General features: G+C 43.2%; 1 pseudogene; it reads right to left on the minus strand.

Moving 5' to 3' along the window:
• Nucleotides 1-10,367: 10,367 nt before the first annotated feature.
• Nucleotides 10,368-12,305, minus strand: LOC129323365 (cytochrome c oxidase assembly factor 5-like; annotated as a pseudogene).
• Nucleotides 12,306-15,280: the final 2,975 nt, after the last annotated feature.

A 15,280-nucleotide genomic window follows, 5' to 3' on the forward strand; every position in this document is an offset into this window, starting at 1 on the left:
AGCAAACAAGTGGCCATGAGGTCTGCTCCTCTCACTGCGATTTCATTGCATATACAATGCAATGTATATGCAGGGATACTGGTTCAAGCCAGTGGTCCGTTGGTGTATACTTGTAAGAAAAAGAACATGAGAAGAGCCCTGCTGGATAAGACCAGTGGTGTCTCTAGCCTACCACTGCCTGGGCCACACCAGAGAGCCAAGAAATAAGGAATAGAGGCCTTATAAATCTCTTAATCTTTGAAGAGCCACAAGACTCCTTTTTGTTTTCACTGTAGCAAATTCATACAGCTTCCTTTGGACTTTACCAACTAAAGTCTCGTACATACTTTTGAACACATGAAACAGTTTATAAAAATAAATATTGTCTACTCTGAAGGCTCTCTGGGGTCTCAGGTGGAGATCTTTCACATTGCCTACTGGCTGATTCTTTTAACTGGAGATTTCGGGGATTGACCTGGGACCTTCTGCAAGCCAAGCAGATTCTCTCCCATTGAGCCATTCAGCCCCAACTGGCTGTAATTCTCCAGGATCTTGGGAAAGAGTTCTTTCCCAGCCCTAGAAAAGAGCAAAGAGTTCAGTAGCACCTCTAAGACTAACAAAATTAGTGGTAGAGTATGAGCTTTCGTGAGCCACAGCTCACTTCTCCAGATACCTTCAGATACCTTCTTCAGATACTTTTTCAGGAATCTGAAGAAGTGAGCTGTGGCTAACGAAAGCTCATACCCTACCACAAACTTTGTTAGTTTTATGGGTGCTACTGAACTCTTTGCTCTTTTCTACTGCTACAAACAGACTAACATGCCTACCCATCTTGATCCTTCCCAGCCCTGTGTGCTATAAATTTTTAAAATCTGGAACTGAATCTGGAACTTTTAAAATCTGGAACTGAATACATGAAAAGTAAGAGCACTGCCATTGAAATGAGCAGTGAACTAGGTTTGTACTGATCTGCCAGTCCTTGGACTTAAAATACATTCCAGATATGGAGGCTATATACAGGTGATCTTTATAACACAGATGCTAGAGGCCTCATTGCCCACGTACATGTCAAAAATGCTTAATTAAAAAAAATGTTTGAAAAGAGATAACATTGAGACTAAAAGAAAAGAAAAAGAAATGTATACATCACAGAAAATAATCTATTATACAACTATTATACAACTTTTAACCCTCCAGAAAAAATCTTGTCTGTTTGCCGCTGAAATCTACCTCAATTGTGTGACTCTTTGAAGACAACCTGCCTTTTTAGCTGGATGCTTGGTGATAAGAGTGACAAGCTGTGTCCAGGTAGTGGTAGGGTGATGGACAAAATGTGTAACAGGAATTTGCAGAGGAAAGCAACAGTAATGGGTCGACTTGTTTCACTAAGCATGCAAGAAATACTGTGACTGTATCTGAAAAAAGTATTTCTGGTTAGGTTTATGTATTTTTGGGGTTAATTTTATTGGGTATGTTTAAAGTTCGGTTATATTCTTCAACATAATTGGTTGGTTCTTTTTATTATTGCATCCACTGCAATGTTCTTTGGTCTTAAGGATTCCTTGTATGATGACAGCTTACAAAACTCTCTTTCTGTATCTGCATATTCACAAACACAATCACATTCTGTTGTGACTGTGGAACAGAACCTATGTCTACAGCAGGAGGCATAATTCTTAATGGTTGGAGTCATCAAGGTTGAAGAACAGATTTAGCATCTATTCCCCTGGTATTTGCTGAATGACTATGGTCCCACTGACATTCCCTTGGTACCTCCTTCTACTTTCTTCTCCATAAGTAAGTGCGCACCATTCATTCCATGTGGAAAATTAAGTGCTGAACTGGGGGTATGGTAGTGTGTGTGGGAGAGAAAAGGAGGATAGCTTTAGAGATGTTGTGGAAGAGGAAACAAAGGACAGTGTGGGGCAGAGAGGGATGTTGGGTGCAGGGTGCAGAGAAAGCCAGCCAGTAGGTGTGTGCTGGATGAGAAAGGAGAGAAAGACACTCAGAAGAATGTTGAAGGAGAGGAAGCCAGGGAAATGTAGATGGGGGGTCATGGTAGGCAAGCTGGAGTGAAAAGAGGTGGAGAGATGGAGGGGAAAGGTTTGAGGCAACAAGGGAGAGGTCTCTGGGCCCTGCAATTCCCTTCTGCTTTTGAAATATCAAGGACTGTTCACCAGAATATCCATAAAAGTATACCACATTAGGAAAACTAAGATTCTATGAAAACAGAGTATTTTTGGCTTGACTAAACTTAGCTGTTATTATTCTCCCCAGTCCACAAAATGGAGAGTTCTGAGTTAGAAAAAGTCAGCACATTGGGGACTGATAGAGACATCCAGTTTACCACTGACTTCCTGATTGGTTATGTCCATCTTCTTCCTCTTGTCATATATGCCTGTCTGCATATCTACCATGAATGTATTCTGTGTTATGTACTGGTCCTCTGAGGGCATGAGAAGTTTCTTATTGATGTTAAGGCAGTAGGTTATCTCACAAGTATTTACTTTTTCTTTCCCCGGTGCCTCCAGCAAGTGTCCTTGAAGGCTGGCTGCGGCCAGCTTGAAATGTATCTTTCTTGGGATCTGAGATAATTTCATTCTTTGTTCTGTCTAGCCTAAACCTAGCTTCTCCCTGACAACCCCCTGGCTCTTTCACACCCAAAACTTTAACGGCCCTTATCCTGATGGCGGGAACGTTCCCTATAACTAACATCACCAACCCCAATTACGTCACTTCTACCAATACTTGCTGAATCTCTAATCAAGTTACTTCAACCAATACACCTGTGTTTGCTGTGGAGAAATTGGAGATTCTTCCCGTCAAGGACTGACACCTCTCTTCCCTCCTCACTCACTTCCCTCCTCTCTCTATGTTGTACCAGCATGTTGTGTATCAACAACTCCAGGAGAAAGTTTGCTTCTCTAAGCTACATATATTTACTGCTCTTCTGGACAGTTTAGTGCCTCCTCCCTACAATACAGCTGGAGAACTGGGGCTGAGAGGTATGGCTTGCCCAAGGCCACATGCTGAGCTCATGGCAGTAGCAGGATTTCAACCAGCAGAGTGCTGACTTGCAACCCAACCATTTAATGTTACAGCAGCTCTCAACAGCGCTCAACAGCAATGCTCAACAGTGTCTCATCTTTCTGACTGAAAAGTGATTAAAGGGAAATGGAAGGCAACAGCTATGGCTCACTGGTTTAACAAGAACATTGAAGAACCATTCATAGCATTATCTTGGGGTAGGGTGGTAGCCTAATGGAACAGCACTCATCTTGCATATAAAGGGTCCCAGGACTAAAACCTAGTATTGCCTGTTAAAACAATCTCATTTAGAAGAGCTGGGGGAGGCTAAGATATTTGGGAACAAGTGAGGACACTTAAAGGACAAAATTGTCTGACTCATTACAAAGAAGCTTTCAGTGTTCTCCTTCCAAAATACACCTTCCTGTAAACACACACATTTTAATCACTGTACTCAGCTTTCAAATAAAATCAATCCAGTCTTAATCCAGATTTCATTTATAATCTATATAATGCACAAGAAAAGAACATTTCTTAGTACTTTGTGTTTTTGACTTTGAAGTGACAGAGGTTCAGAAAAAAATCAACCACCTCTCAGAGCTGACTTTGTCAACAATTCTATTTAAAACTTCTAAGCATAAGAAAAGATAGAAATTCACTAGGGGCGTGTGAACCAAGTGTCTGAGAAAGCCATGTCTCTTCAGTTTCTGCCTGGACACATCCTGAAACTCAACGTCTATCTGAAATACCCAAACAAAATACAGCTGTATGTAGTCTAATTTCTAATGAACAGCATATGCTAGACTGGGCAACATATTCATTGTTCTCAGTCATAAGTCATTGTTTCACCTGCAATTTCCATGCATTTGGGCACAAGGATGTAAGTAGCTTAAATTTCCGCTTAAACCAAAGGGTCTTCCCCCACATTCTAGAATATAACAAATAGGAAGGGGGAAGAGAAGCCTAGGAAAAAAGAGGCTGCAGGTTCCTAGAGAAGCCTAGGAAAAAAGAGGCTGCAGGTTTGAAAAAATGAGACAAAAAGGCATATGCCATTTATAGACTTTTTAGTAATATTAACGTAGTAAAAAGGATGCAAGACGAAGCTGCCAAATAACACAATGAAAGGACATTTTTTACATTTATTTGGTACCTAAAAGGGGTTTTGCTTTTTAAAGTAGTGTTATCTCTTGCTAAATGCCACTATAATGTTTTAACTGTTTCAGGGCCCAATACAAAGTGCTGGTTTAGACATTTAAACAAGGAAGGGGTGGGGGGAATCACCCTTTACTACCTGATTGCTCTCCAGGTCAGTGGGGGATGACAGTGTTTTTATTTCTCCTTGCTGACCTGAACACACATGATGCTGCCTTATATTATATATCCAGCCTGATATTACATCCAGGGGCCCTGAAACTGGAAGGAATTCCCCTGTGTGTGTGTTATGTGCCATCAAGTCACTTCTGACAACAACCTCCAAAACATCCTGTCAATGACAGTGTTGCTCAGGTCTGGAAGCTGGGCTCCTTTTATTGAGTCAATCTGTCTCATGTTGGGTTTTCATACTGCCTTCCACTTTCCCTAGCATTGTTGTCTTCTCTAGTCACTGGAGCCAGTTTGGTGTAGTGGTTAAGACAGAGCAGCAGGATCCTAATCTGGAGAGCAGGGTTTGATTCCCCACTCCTCCACTTGAAGCCAGCTGGTGACCTTGGGTCAGTCACAGCTCTTCCAGAACTCTCTCAGCCCCACCCACCTCACAGGGTAATTGTTATGGGGATAATACACTTTGTAAACTGCTCTGAGAGGGCATTAAGTTGTCCTGAAGGGTGGTATATAAATCAAATGTTATTATTATTATCATGCTGTCATGATATGACCAAAATACAATATCCTCAGTTTCCTCATTTCCTCCCTGGACACACTATAAAAACGACTAACCCACCTGCTGAAATGTTCTATGAAGTACATTGATAAAAGTATTTTCATCTCAAGCCTCTGTAGCTCTGTCGCCCTCTGGCTATGGAGTTTGCTGGACAATAACTGAGGGTCTTGAGGAGCCCCAAACCCCTCCACTCCCCAGCTTGTTTCAAGCAAGCTCCTAGGCAGAACTTCCAGCTCTGCCCTAGCCATTGCAGCTTGCGTACATCTCACTGCATCCTAACTTCACTTTATAACTCAGTCATTATTCTCATCATCCAAGCTCCACCTGTGGGACCACCTTAGCAGTTATTTTCAAACTCTCCAATAAGATTTCAAGTTTCTGCTCTAAACTCAATCCTGTCCCATTGAAACCACTGTCTCCAAGTTGATATAATTAAGTGAGTGGTTGGTTCACTTTTTAGACCCCCACTCTTTGGCTGAAATCACTGAACTTTCCCCTTCTTTGGACCCTTGATCTTCGTCCTTGGACTCGCTTTTTATCACCCCCAGGCTGGACTCTTGCCTTTTTTTCTCTTCAGGATCAGCCTCATATATTTTCTTTATTCCTCTTCACTGGCAATAAAGCCTGTTGTGGGGAAAAATACAAGGGACTGTAGAGAGAGGAAGGTGGGCAGGCGGGCATTCTATCCTCTTCTGTCACTGATCCCAGCTGGATGAAGGCGGGGGGGGGGCAGGCAAGGCCATCTCCTCTGCGCCTGATTCCAGCTGAGTGAAGGGGGCAGCCATTGCAGCCTGCTCTACACCAGATCCCAGCTGGATGAATGAGAGTGGTCACTGCCCCCTACTCCACACTTGATCCTAGCTGGGTGAAGTGGGGGGAGGGCATTACTGCCTGCTCTGCACCTGATTCCAGCTGGGTGAAGGTGGAAGGAGGGCATTGCCTCCTGCTCCGTGCCTGATCCAGGCCAGGTGAAGGGGAGCAGGCATTGTCTCATGCTCCACTCCTGATCCCGGCTGGGTGAAGAGGTAGGCATTGTCACCTTCTCCTTGCCTGATCCTGGATGAGTGAAGGAGGGCGGGCATTGCCACCTGCTCCACTCTTGATCCCTACTGGGTAAAGTTGGGGGTGGGCATTACCTTCTGCTCTGTGCCTGATCCAGGCTGAGTGAAGAGGGATGGACATTGCCTCATGCTCCACTCCTGATCCTGGCTGGGTAAAGGGGGTAGGTATTGTCACCTGCTCCTCATCGCATTCTGGCCAGGTGAAGGGGGGGCGGGCATTGCCACATGCTCCGTTTCTGATCCCAGCTGGGTGAAGGGAGTGGGTGGGCATTTCCTCCTGCTCAGCAGCTGATCCTGGCCAGGTGAAATGGATGGGCATTGCCACCTGCTCTGCTCATGAGACCAGCTGGGTGAAGGCGGGGAGTGGGCATTGCCACCTCCTCTGCTCTTTATACCAGCTGGGTTAAGGCAGAGGGTGGGCAATGCCACATGCTCCACTCCTAATACAAGTGGATTAAGGAGGGGGATGGGCAATGCCACTTGCTCCACTCCTAATACCAAAAACAAAAGGTAAAAGGCACTGCCTGTCGGAGGGAAACAACAATCTATGATTTATATACTTTTTATTTTATATAAAGTGCAGAAGGTGCTCAATAGTGCAAATTGTCACAGTTATAATTAAATTCAATAATTATTCTAATTTCATAAATATCACAAGCAATAAATAGAAGAGGTTACAGAATTAGAATCAATCATACACCATTGGTAAAAAGTAGGTAAGTATGCAGTCCTGAATAAATATTCACAAAAATATTATTCTTTTTCCTTTCAGTTGCTTAGAAAGTAATTCTGTTGTTGGGTATTCACAAGAAGACCAACATATTCTTTCTTCTTTTCAAGATGTACACGAAGTCAATAAAGCCTTAGTTCACAAAACTGGTTGCATTTTGAATTTTCCAAAAAACTGGGCAGAGCCTAACGGGCATGTGCCAGCATTATATTCCCGCTCCTAATACCAGCTGGGTTAAGGCAAGGGGTGGGCATTGCCACTTGCTCCACTTCTGATCCCAGCTGGCTGAAGAAGAGGTGCACATTGCCAGCTGCTTCACTCCTAATACCAGCTGGGTTAAGGCAAGGGGTGGGCATTGCCACCTGCTCCATTCCTATTACCAGCTGCGTAAAGGCAGGGGGCAGGCTTCACTCCTGATCCCAGCTGGCTGAAGGGGGGGCAGGCATTGCCACCTTCTCCACTTCTAATACCAACTGGCTGAAGGTGGGGGGTGGGCATTGCCACCTGCTTTGCTCCTAATACCAGCTGGGTTAAGGCAGGGAAGTAGGTCTTGCCAACACTCCGTTACTAATACCAGCTGGGTGAAGATGGGAGGTGGGCATTGCCACCTGTTCCACTCCTGATCCCGGCCTGGGCTTCCTGCCATGGCATGTTTTCTGGAGGGATATTGTGCCTTGCCTGGGCTTCCCTCAAGGGCAGCGCCCTCTGGGTACGAAGTGTGTCATCTTGAATACGCTTACTCAATTATATATTAAAATTCTTTATTCTCCAAAGCACCTGATGTTTGCTTTACTTTAAAATTCCATTTTCCCATTATATATATATATATTTTTAGAGGAATAAAGACCTTCCTTATTTAAGATCTGCTTTCTCCATCCTTCCATCATTGCATGATTTATATACTAGTTGCATGCATGGTCCATATGGAAGAAGTGTACCCCAACCATGCTGATATGGTTAGTGATTTCATTCACTAATAACTGGGCCTTGGTGATGTAGATCCAGAATGAGTAGTGAATTGATAGGAGCAGAACCTACATTAGTGGGCATGTTAGGTGGCTTTGAACACTTTAAGGGTTATCAATCTAAGCAGATGTTATGGTTCACCCTTCACAGGTGCATATAGGTCTGGATTTGTTGAGAGCACCATGGGAGGTTACTAAATAATATCTTTCTGGCCATTTAGCTTGGCCAGCCCAGAAGTTCCTTCTGAAAGAGATATCAGCAGATATCTACATGGAAGAGTCCAACATTTTACTGATACAGTCCTGTTGCTCCTTTTCACATGTTGCTCACTTCTTGCTGTTTCTGCTTTCAAGTAACAATGATTTTCAACTCCCGTTTAGCCTTTTCTAGAGTTCTTTCTGAGTGTCACTGCAGCAAGACCCTGTTTTATTTTCATTCCAAAGGCGAATGTGATACAGCTGGCTGTTAAGATTAATATATGCTCCTTGGAAAAGCTTTTTATGTGTCCCATAATGTTGATAGAGAAAAGTCTGTAGTGATATTATCCTCCCCAAATTTTTGAATTTTGCCCCTTATTAAACGTTGGAGATCTTCATTTTGGAGATATTTTATCTAATTGCTTCAGTAAATTTTTTATATAATTGCTTCATTTAAAAAAATCTTTTCTCCCCCTAAGAGCATGATCTGACACTGTTTTTGCCTCAATTCTTCTGCTCATAATTTGCTCCTATTTTTGAAGTGAGAATCAATTCAGTAATATTAGAGAAGTGGAACATAGTAATATCTAAAATCCCTTTTAGTCCTATTTCCTTCTCTATACATATTGATAATTTTATTTTTAAGCCACTTTGCTATTAATTGGGGACTTTTTCATGTTGAGACCTCTTCAATCCATATTTACCCTTTACCCCCATCAAATCTCCTCCTAGAATCAATTTGTCTCTAAAAAGAATCTATTTCTATAGCAAATTTTGTAAAGAAAGCTTTTTGAAATTCATTTGGTGCATAAACTGACATAATGGTATATTTTTCTCTTGCAGACTAGCCTTTGAGCAAAAACATATCTTTCTTCTGGGTCAGATTTTGTTTCATAAAGTATGAACTCTAAGTTCTCCTTCATCCTAATCAATGTACCTTGATTTTGTCTTGGGTTTTCACACACAGATCCTTGTACGTTAATCCTATGTCAGTAGTTTTAATGTATGTCTCTTGAATAAATATTGCCTCCCTCCATTTTCTTGATTTTCCATCTCTTGATTGGAGCATGAAGCCCATTATAATGGGAACATTTACAATTCAGTTGTCAAATCTAACAAGTTAAAACAATACTGGAGAGCAGAATTAATGCACAGCTAAAGAGGTGGAGACATGGCTCAGAGATAGGACATCTGTTTTGCTAGGTTCAAGGCCCCAGATCCAATTCCTGGAATCTCTAGATAAAAGGATCTTATCGTAGGTTATGCTACCAGTCAAACTAGACAATACTGACCTTGATAGACCAATGGTCTGACTCAGTATAAGTCAGTTTAATGTGTGTTTTAGGCAGCAAGGGAGGTTTCATTTATTCTGTTCATTCACTCAGACAACAGATTTTACAGTCCTGCAAGATCACTCGGTATATGGAGGCTAATACACAGCAATGAGCTAAAAACAAGGAGGGGAGGTCTTCCCCCCCTTGGTAGGAGGCTGAGAGGAGGTCCGCCCGCCTCAACCACCAAAAGCCTGGTGGAATATCTCTGTCTTACAGGTATGTGGAATACTAAAAGATCCCGCTGGGCCCAAGTTGTCTCAGATAGAGAGTTCCACCAGGTTGGGCCAGGGCCAAGAAGGCTTGGGCCCTGGTCAAGGCAAGATGGATCTCGTTGGGGCCGGGCATCTCCAGAAGATGTTTCCCTTCTGAGTGAAGTGCCCTCCAGGGTATATAGGGTGAGAGGTGGTCCCAAAGGTATGCTGGTCCCAGTTCACTAAGGGCCTTAAAGGTCAAGATCAGCACCTTGAACCTGATCCAGAACTCCACTGGAAGCCAGTGCAGCTGGTGCAAGACAGGTGTCATATGGGCCTAGAACAGCATCCCAGTCAAGAGCCGCACTGCTGCATTCTGGACCAGCTGTAATCTCCAGAGCAGGCCCAAGGGCAGCCCAGAGTAGACCAAGTTACAGCCTGGAGGTGACCATTGCATGGATCACTGTTGCAAGGTCAAGGGGTGAGAGGTAGGGGGCAAGCTGTCTGATCTGGAGAAGATAGTAAAACGCCAATCTGGCAACCACCATGATCTGGGCCTTCATAGACAAGGAGGCATCCAAGACCAGACTCAGGCTCCTCACCGCTGAAGTGGGTGTGAGCAGTGCCCCATCAAGGAGCCGGATCCCTGAACCCGATAGCCCATGGCCCAGGTACAGGACCTCCATCGTCGTTGGATTCAACTTCAGTCTGCTCTGCTTTAACCATCCAGTCACAGCCTCCAAAGCCCTGACCAGATCATCCGGGGCAGTATCTAGCTGGCCATCCATCCATCCATCAACAGATAAAGTTGGGTGTCATCTGCATATTGATGACATCCCAACCTGAAACTCTGCACCAGCTGGGCAATGGGGTGCATATAGATGTTGAACAACATCAGGGAGGGTATCACCCCCTGAGGGACCCCACACACCAAAGGGTGGCATGGCCACCCTTGAACGTGATGGTCACATTGTTCATGCTTGCTGTTTCTTAATGGGTGACTTCAGTAGCCCTTCCTTCCTCTGAATATTGCTCTGTTATCTATCATTGACCATTTGCATTCAAAATATGAAACCTGCAACCCTCTGCAGTGCCCTTCCTTCAAGCACTATTTGACACTTTTCCCTTCCTGGAGGATGCAGAAACTCTTGAGCAGACACTCCTTCAGGTCCTCACACACACCACCACATGCACACCCATCCTTTGCTTTCTCCTGGGGCAGTTGGGGGGGAGTAGTTGTGAATTTCCTGCATTGTGCAAGGGGGTGAACTAGATGACCCTAAAGGTCCCTTCCCACCTTTTGATTCTATGATTCTAAGTTAGCCTTTTGGCAAGTTTTATTAATGCATATATTAGCAGAGGGCCCATGGCTTAGTGGCAGACCATCTGCTTGGCAGGTTCAATTCCTGGAATCCAGGAATTTTATGAAATGAATTCCAGGTTCAATTCCTAGAATCTCCAATTAATAAGGTCAGGGTATAGGTTAGGTGAAAGACCTCAACTTGAGACCCTGGAGAGCTGCTGTCAGTCTAAGTAGACAGTACTGACCTTGCAGCTTCCTGTGTTCATTAGAAATGAAGAGGAAGGGAAAGATGCAAATTTACAGTAGGTGCTGAAAGCTGTAGTAAAGCTACTCATGCTCCAATTCCATGATGATTTTAAAAATTCCCCTAGTTAATGGGAGTTACAGAGGAGTGAAGTGGGACAGAAAGAGAACAATAAAGGAACACAATGAGGAAAATCCACTTTTCCCAAACTTGGCACTGCAACAAAGTATACAACTACGCATGTTTGAAGTTCTTACTCGCAGTAGATATAACCCAAATTCCAGAAGAGTGTAAAAGTTCTTTAATTAGTTAATCCAACAGAGGTAAATCTCAACCATTGTAGCTCTGTCCTCATGTATAACTGAAGTAGCAACCTTGCTTAACTGAAACCGCCTGCTAGCAATGGTCGGACACCCTAGAACAAAACTCCATTTTAATTCAAATATGTAATGCCATTCCCATCCCCACCTCCTGGAAAATATGGAAACAGTTAACATATAAACAGCTAATTACCGAATTGGCACTACCTCGCAAAACCCACTTGTTGCTTTTCCGCCAGATGTAACATCTCCATATGTTATTCCAATATATACTTGTCAAAAACAGCTACAGGTGACTGAGCAGAAAGTTTACGTGCAAAAGCTTGGAGCTACTGGTTTCTATAAATTATTCCCTAGAAATACACAGCTTACAGAAAGAAATCAAACAAAGAGCAATTCTGGCAGGGAGCGGTGCTTTGCCCACTAAGTGTGTGAAGCTAATTATGTGTGTTCTCCCAGACACAAGCGCCTCATAAAAGTCAGTCAACAAGCAGATACCGTGCTTCCCCATCTAGGTTTCTTTTGTTTTGCTTTTTTCCCTCCATCTGTAACATTCCTACAGTGTGGTTTGTTTAGCAATTTACTATAGCAGTGCCTAGTCAAGATCCATGGACTACTTTGAGACACAGAGTTCAGAGAAACGAATCCTTGCATAAATGCAAAGAACAGGGCTGAAATGAACCATGGAAAGAAAAGCTCTAGAAAATTCTACTAATCCAAATTTGTTTGCAAACGGAAGACATGGGAGAAGACTGCTGTAAGGCCTGTTCAAGCTCTCTTTCTTCCCATGACTGGCCAGGGCCAAATTCACTCCTACCCACCAGACATTACATAGTATGAGAAGCCCATGCCTCCAACCCAGGATTATCTGTATCTGGTACGGGAGAAGGACAGTAATTGCCTAAATAGAAGATGCTCATGGGTCTTCCATACAAAACCATGTATTGCTGCATGGTCAGTCAATCAATTGGCGCTATAGAAGAAGAAAGTGAACAACAAGAAGGAGCGCTCTCCTTCTTGGGAATGCCCTGCTGCCACTTGTCCACTCACTGACATTTGCCTCCTAAGCTCCATTGTTGTTGTGTGTGTTATTGTGCTTGAGGAATGGATCAGTGGATCAATGTTTTAGACTAGGAAGGAGAATAATGACTGATCTAGTTTTTGAATAAGTGTGAAAACAGCTGCCCTGGAGCCACGTTTCCCCACCCCCTACCCCTTAAAAAAAACACCGTGCGTTTTTGTACATGTGGCCTTCGTGTGTGCGACTGAACAGCCAACCTAGAACAAACTAGCAATGGAATGAATTTTTTCCGGAACCCCTGAAACCAAAACTGAAATGGAAATTTTCTTGGTGCACACTCTTAGTTTCCAACTGTCATTTTTTTTTTTAAAAAAAAAAATTCAACTGTGGATAGATATAAATGCTTCCAAGCATAAAAAGTTCAGTAAATTAGTATGCCACTGAGATGATTCCTAAATGGAGTTTTTAAAAAAACCCTAATAAATTGTCAAAGGGGTCTACATTGACCCCTCTAAGTTCAAGCAGCTTAAAGGATAAGCAATGAACAGAGACAATTTATGTATTTATTTATTTGTTGTATTGTCGAAGGCTTTCACGGCCGGAGAACGATGGTTGTGGGTTTTCCGGGCTGTATTGCCGTGGTCTTGGCATTGTAGTTCCTGACGTTTCGCCAGCAGCTGTGGCTGGCATCTTCAGAGGTGTAGCACCAAAAGACAGAGGTGTAGCACCAAAAGACAAATCTCTGTCTTTTAGTGCTACACCTCTGACGATGCCAGCCACAGCTGCTGGCGAAACGTCAGGAACTACAATGCCAAGACCACGGCTATACAGCCCGGAAAACCCACAACAACCTATTTATTTATTTCATGTATACCCTGCCTTTCTCCCCAATGAAGACCCAAAGTGGCTTACCTCATTCTCCTGTCTTCCATTTTATCCTCACAAAAACCCTGAGAGGTAGGTTAGGCCGAGAGAGTGACTGGTCCATCCTGGTCGAGCCACAGCACTGTCTCAGGAGGACCCTCAACACCTGTTGGCAATTGCAGCTGATCCAGATAAACTCTTAGCCTACTTAGGCTGAGGCTTGAGAAGGCTGCCCGGCTGGATCAACTGGTCCAATAGGAGCAAGCTGCATGCTTCAGGTTGCCTGCTTCTAGCGTATGCTGCTGCTACTCTGTGCTCCTGAGCCTAGCTGGCCAAGCTGGCAGCTCTACTCCAGAAGAGTCCAGACCAGGCCAGCCTGCAGAGTACAGGACATTCTACTTTATTACATCCCAAAGCAGTGTTATTGATGAGTCTGGCAAAGGACATATGATGTGAAGACAGTATTTTTGGGGTCTGTTCACTTTCCCTGTGACCAGGGAATTGTACAGAGTTCCTTGCCAATCCCTCTTAGTCAATCTGATTCAGTCCTCATGACTTTCTCTGTCAGTACCCCTGTGCACTGCTTTATTCCTCTAATAAACAAGAGCTAGGGGGCATCAGAGAGCTTTTCATAGAATCATAGGGTTGGAAGAGACCTCTAGGGTCACCTAGTCCAACCCCCTGCACAATGCAGGAAATTCACAAGTACTCCACTCCCCCCCCCCACACATAAACTCAGTGACCCTTACTTCATGCCCAGAAGATGGCAAAACACCATCAGGATCACTAGCAAAACTGGTCGGGGAAAATTGCTACCTGATCCCAAGCTGGCAATCGGCCTTATCCTCAGCAAGTAAAAAGGGGCCATGAGAACTAAGCACTGATGTCTCCAAAGAAGGAGAGCCCACCACCTCCCAAGGAAGCCTGTTCCACTGAGGGACCGCTCTGACTGTCAGGAAGTTCTTCCTAATGGTTAGCCCTTTTCATTTAATTTCAGCTCATTGGTTCGGGCCTCTGCAAGTCTTCTGCTACCAGCATGCACAGGTAGAAAGAACATACTAGTCCTGTTCTTTGTGTTAAAGCCTAAAGAAGATTTCAAATCAGTATTCCTGAGAGTTATATATGAAAATGTTTATCTAATGAGCAAGACTGGAATGGAATTAAATTAGACCTGTCATTTTTTATGAAGCTTATGGGAAAACAAGAGTCAAACGAATATGGTATGAGGCCAGACCTTTTACAAAGTGTTCTAGCTGCCTCTCACTTTCAGGTCATTCCGTATTCTCAGTCTCATCACTTTTCAAAGAGTGCCATTTGCAGGTCTGCTCTTCCTTCATTTTGCTTCTATAATTTTACCATTTGCCTATTATTATTTTTTGAGGCAGATTTTATTTGGAGAGGAAACACATCCTCTGAAAGTACAGTGGCCCTAAAAATATCTACCCATACAAGGTATCCAGGCTTAATATAGATGCTAAGTAGGCTTGGCCACTTGGGCAGAATTTCTCTAACTCTTAAATAGTCGCTCAGTCCAGACATTATGTGAAAACATTTTTTTAAAAAAAACTGTTGTTCATTTGTGATGTCAGAATTTGACTCACAATTGAGATCTTGGTTTGTCTCAACAAATGCTGGTTTCATCATCTTTGCTCTTTCCTCTGCCTCCCCCTGCACATACCCACTATTATCCCAGCCTGCATTGTGATACAAGGGAATAAACCAGAATTGTCAGGATGTCCGTGTTCGAACAACATATAACCCCCTTGTTTATCTTAACTGTACTTAATTGGTTTCAAACCATGGTTTCAAATCCTAGTTTGACAGACCCTGGCTAATTGTTAAGTTCTTCGTGATTTGGGCAATCTCACTAACCACAGTTAGTTTAATTAAACCATAGTTTTGTGTGAAATCAGAACTAAGTGAATATATAAGAGATGAAAGGTGATTGGATAATAACTAAGCTACTTTATTGAAATGAATGTGTGGTTGCTATAAACTGAAACAAAATTCCAAGACAAGGTCATAGAATGTGTCAGGTTTGTTGTTAATATTATTTAGTTTATTTTTAAAAATCTGTATTGCACTTCTTCAAGTATTGAGACAGCTAACACCAATTGATTAAAACACATCAACTTAAAGCCAACAGTTCACAAGAATATAGACT

This window comes from Eublepharis macularius, chromosome 2 (genome assembly GCF_028583425.1).
Source record: "Eublepharis macularius isolate TG4126 chromosome 2, MPM_Emac_v1.0, whole genome shotgun sequence".
Classification (NCBI taxonomy): domain Eukaryota; kingdom Metazoa; phylum Chordata; class Lepidosauria; order Squamata; family Eublepharidae; genus Eublepharis; species Eublepharis macularius.